We start from the raw sequence: 5,831 nt of genomic DNA, 5'->3' as shown, positions 1-5,831 counted from the left end.
TAAGATATCTTTGCCCAACATTCAACCTGGAATAAGTGTCCCTTAACCATGGTCTTACTTTTCCTTTATTAACTTTTATTACATGAACTTTTCACCAAGGTTGTTTCATGTCACAACAAATCAAACTATCTCTTTGATCAAATCATCATGTATAAATCCAAGTTGCAGGGAACGCAGAGTAGGAAGCCGTTTCCGTACAGAAACGGAAACAAAACCTCGAAACACGTGTGGTACGGCCGTGAAACGCGTTTCCGACCATACTGGCATGTTTCTCGATGCGGAAACGTGGCCAGTACGGCCGGAAACGTGTTTCACAGCCGTACGACGCACGTTTCCACTTGTAAATTGTGTTTTTTTTTATTTTTTTATTTTTTTTTCTAATTTATTATTAGGTTTTCCTAATGACTTCTAGTTGGTTCTAGATGCCTGTCTAAAGTTATAAAAGTGAACTTTTTCCCTAGTTTTGATATGCAATTCATTAGGAAGTTTGAGGCATATGCAATTCATGGTAATGCTAAATTCTTAAAGTAAAAGTGATATTCTCCTTTTTTTTTCATTTTCATCCTTTTACTTAAATTTTTAACATTACCATGAAATGGCTCAAGATGTTTGAGAGTGGTTTCGCCCTCATTGGATTTCATATGGAGAAAGTAGAATTTTAGATCTCACTCAAAATCCAGCAGACTTATCTGTTTTTTAGGATTTCAAGATTGGGGGGATTGCGATGTTTCCATTGATTTTTATCATGTACTAGGGTATGGAACTTGTATTTAATCAAGAGAACTAAGCCCTCTATGCAGGAGAGACTCCCAATAATGAAGAGCATGTAGGGTACTAGGGTATGAAACTTGTATTTAATCAAGAGCACTAAGGTCGTTCGACTATGTAGGAGGAGACTCCTAATCAAGCACGAGACAAGAAATTAGAAATTTCTCGTGGCTGATTTTGGATATTTCTATTTTCATTATGTGATCATTCATGAGTAAATGTGATGTAAATTTAGAGACTTATAGTTTATGCATTGACAATTGACAATTTTATCATAATGTAATAAATTAGAATGTATCATATATGCTTTATGATTGCACATATTTCTTAAATGTCCTTACACACACACACACACACACACACACACACACACACACACACACACACACACACATATATATATATATATATATTCGTGTTTCCCCATTTCCAAAATTTGGAGAGGTCGCGTTTCGTATTGGTTCCCGTTTCGGAAACTCTTACCCGTTTCCCTGTTTTGTGCAACCTTGGTATAAATATATCACATCCAAATAGCACAAAACACAACCATCATAATCAAAATCATGATTCACATGCAATCATCATAAACCATAAGCATTGATCACATGTAACCATCATAAATCATAACCATAGATCACGTGCATAATAAATCTGAAATAAAATATTGATATGTATCCTTTAAATGGTCCTTAGATTCTACCTTTATCCTTTGTCCTTTCCGTACACACACCATATCGGTTGCAACGCCCGACAAACACCTAGTGCCTTCTCTTCAACTGTGTACACATACACACAATGTACATCTAACACATACACCCACACACAACGTACAACACCAAACAATACATACATCTACATCTGGCATACAACACAACACATACACCTACACCCGGTGTAAAACATAATACATAGAGTACAACACATTGAATACATGTGTCACGATACCACAACTACACAATGCACATACAAAGTAACATGCATGCACAACACAACATGTATGACATGCACACAATACCACATGTACCACCTGTATGTAGTGCCACCTGCACAATATGTACATAACACCACACTTACATGACACCACCTGCACAACGTGCACACAACACCACATGTATGACATGTACATAGAACCACATGTACACACCACCATCTACAAAACACCACATGCACAGAACACCACATGTACATATCACTACATGCACATAACACCACATGCACACCGCACCATATGTACACAACATCACATGTACAACCTGTACACTCCACCATATGTACACAACACCGCATATACAACATGTACACTACACCAAATTTACATAGCACTACATATACGATATGTACATAGTACCATCTATGCCTCGCACCGCTTATGCAATATGCACACAACACTATATGTACACAAGACTGCATATGCAACATGCACACAACACCATATATACACAATATTGCACATGCTACATGTACACAACACCATTACTGCACATCTTAAGACCATACTGTCCTTACTAAGAAGCCTTGCTTCTAGTGTCTTTCCACCATCCATGCTTGTCCCATCATGTCGCAGATCACACTGCTTTCATTTTGTTGATGTATCCCTTAACATTACCTACCATAACATAGACATAGACATATTATAATAACATAATATCAATTCATGTCCACATGATACTAACCTCATAGTTCTGTCAGGGCTACTCTTCCCACTTGATTCCTCATAAGACCAAGAACCTCTTCATGTCATTCACCTGCATAAGCAATCATTCCTCCACAAGCATGATCCCTGACAACCCTGTCATATAATGACATACATATATACATACATACATAGATACATACATGTATACATATAAAGACATCATAATAAGCATCATCACAACATAATTAACATATATCATAAGGTCAAGGTTAAGAGAACACCCTTTATCCATGCACAACATGCACGATATTGAGAACAATAGTTCCCCATTTAGCCAAGGCATTTGATGCCTAAAATCCATTTACTTTACCTTTCTCATGATTTTCCTACCACCGTCCATTTACCCCAATACTGACCCATCCAATCCAATCGATTATCGTACTCTTGCCTTTAGTTTCCCTTTACTCATGCACCGATCTTCATTTGAGTATTACATAACCTGATGGATACCACACAGCTCTCCCCAAGCTCCATTAACTGCCTCATTTCCCAACCAAATCCCAAGACCCTCAAAACATAAAAGGCAAGAACTATAAATCCAACAAGAAGAAAACCATGAAAACCAATAACAATACGACATCACAAACAAGGTGGCAAGGCATTGCACCATACGCAATCAAAACTCATAATCAAGTTCAAACAAATCACAAAATATCGATGACACAAAACTAGCAATAGACACCATGACTCAATCCCCATGGGTTCCCAATGCTTCCAAGGGAAAGCTCAACCTAAGCCTTCTTCAAGATTTCATGGCAGCCTCTTTTCCATGCAATTCCTTGTATCACACTGCCATAAACACATAATTGTCAGTGCATAAATAAATATAACAATATACCAGTTATCTTACCTTGTTGTGCTAAACACACTACCTTGTAACTAAATGCATTCGTTCCATCTCTCAAGGGACTCCAATTCCCTTGATAGATCTAGTTATAACTAGAAAACGTCAATTAGTTATATAAACACATCAACTATTACCATGCATGAATACGTAAACACATCAACTAATACCAAGCATGTTTCCCTGCAAATTCTCACACATGTCAACCACATGTTCCAAAGATCAAGACAACATATCTATTAATTTGCAATCAACCTTTACCAAGACTAACAAACATGTCACAATCAAATCACAGTCATAAGACATAATGCTACAACTATCACCTATTTACACTCAAGTACATATTAGTTGTCTTAGCACATAATGTGTTAACACAACCATCTTAGAACAAGATCATTACATCATGCAATCTTATAGACACATACTTATATCACACAATTAATCAAACATTCAAACAACATATAGACGAATAATATACACCAGACACTTAAACACCAAATAGACGACATATTCAACCATTCAAGCACCAAGTAGATGACATAAGCAAACCCATATCTTAATATATCTCATGGGAGACTACCTTGTCTGCACAATCAATCTAGATTAGCACGATATAACTTCACAACATATCAACTCAAACATAAATAAGGTCATGATATCCATGACAGTAACTAGCTAACATGTTCACATCATAATATCATAAACAATTGTCATTCATGTATGTTATGCAACCAACTCACAAAATAGAAGAAAAGATAGATCAACGCCTTCAAAATCAGCCTCTTCAAGGGGTCAACCTCCTTTACATTACACAAATGAACAATTCTTGGATGATACAAATGACAAAACCTCCTTTCTATATATAGGAGTCTAAGGGTCATAATATAATCAAAGTCGACATAAAAATAATAATATAAGGGCACAACAATAACAATAGTGGGCTTCTATGGGGCACAATAATAACAATATGGGGACAATAGGGGCACAACAATAACAATAAGGGCTACAATGACAATAGTAATGGGGGAATCACTAGTATTATAGGGACCTAACATGCCCCTCTCCTTCAAAAAAGTGTTGTACTCAATGCTTGAGTAGTTCTAGATGCTTCTGTATAAAATTCTCACCCTCCCATGTGGAATCTTTAGCGGGTAAGTTCTTCCACTTGATGAGATACTCCGAAATTGATCCATTTCGTAGCTGTCGAGTTCTTGTTTTTATATAACGAATCATTTTCCAACTAAATATATCAGATGTACTAGGATCTTGTTGTAACTTTTGAGTGAGTGCCCACACTTCTTCATCATTCTTCCATTCATCCCTTGCTTCATTTATCCAATCTAGTTGGATAATAGAAATGGCGCATTAAAGCAATGCTTCCACATCCTCATCCTTTCTTAAGAGTGCATCTGTCACAACATTTTTCTTCTCTTTTTTGTAGATGATTTCAAAGTCATAACCCAACATCTTTGTGACCCATTTTTACTGCTCTTCTGAAGATGATCTTTGTTTTAAAAATTATTTAATGCTATCATGATCCGTTTTTACCTTGAAGTGTCTTCCCATTAGGTAGGGTCGTTGTTTCTTAAGTGCATGTAGTATTGCCAACATTTCCTCCTCATAAATAGCTTTTTGTAAATAATTTCCTTTGATTGGATGACTTTCAAAAGAAATGGTTCCTTCTTCTTGCATTAAAACAACATCAATTCCATTTCCTGAGGCATCACATTCCACAATAAAGGTTTTTGTGAAGTCTGACGTAGCTTAGACTAGTGCTTGACACATTTCCTCTTTAAGATGTTCAAAGGCCTTTGTTGCTTCTGGAGTCCATGAAAATGCATATTTCTTCAATAATGTTGTTAGAGGTGCTTCTATTCGCCCACAATTCTTAACAAACTTGCGATAATACCCTGTCAACCTGAGAAATCCTCGCAGTTGCTTTATGGATGTGGGGATTTTCCATTCCTTAATGGCTTTAATTTAGCTAGGGTCTACCTTCACACCTTCATGAGATACAATATGAACCAGATATTCAACCTCTTGTACTCCAAAGAAACATTTGGATATTTTTGCATATAATTGTTTCTCCTCCAGTAGTTTGAGCACCCTGTCAACATGTTGAACATGATCCTTCCAAGACTTGTTGTAGATTAGTATATCATCAAAAAATACTAACACAAAATTTCTAAGGGTTTGAAAATGGAACTTATCAAACCTTGAAATGTAGAAGGTGCATTGGTAAGGCCAAAAGGCATGACCACAAATTCATAATGACCCTCATGAGTTCTAAATGTTGTTTTTGGAATGCCTTTAGTCTTCATTCTGATTTGATGATATCTTGAATGAAGATCCAACTTGGTGAAGTAAGTTGATCCATGCAATTCATCCAATAATTCATCAATGACAGGTGTTATGCTCCTATACTAATAGGTGTCATATTTCATGATTGACTTGATGAGCTATGTAATATGTTCATGCCTTTACTTGTTGCAAAGGTTTTCCATATTGTTAAAAAAATAAAAA

Source organism: Pinus tabuliformis, chromosome 1_2, assembly GCF_031772625.1.
Source record: "Pinus tabuliformis cultivar Carrire ecotype Pingquan chromosome 1_2, CPIR1, whole genome shotgun sequence".
Taxonomy (NCBI): domain Eukaryota; kingdom Viridiplantae; phylum Streptophyta; class Pinopsida; order Pinales; family Pinaceae; genus Pinus; species Pinus tabuliformis.
This window is presented reverse-complemented; position numbering follows the sequence as displayed.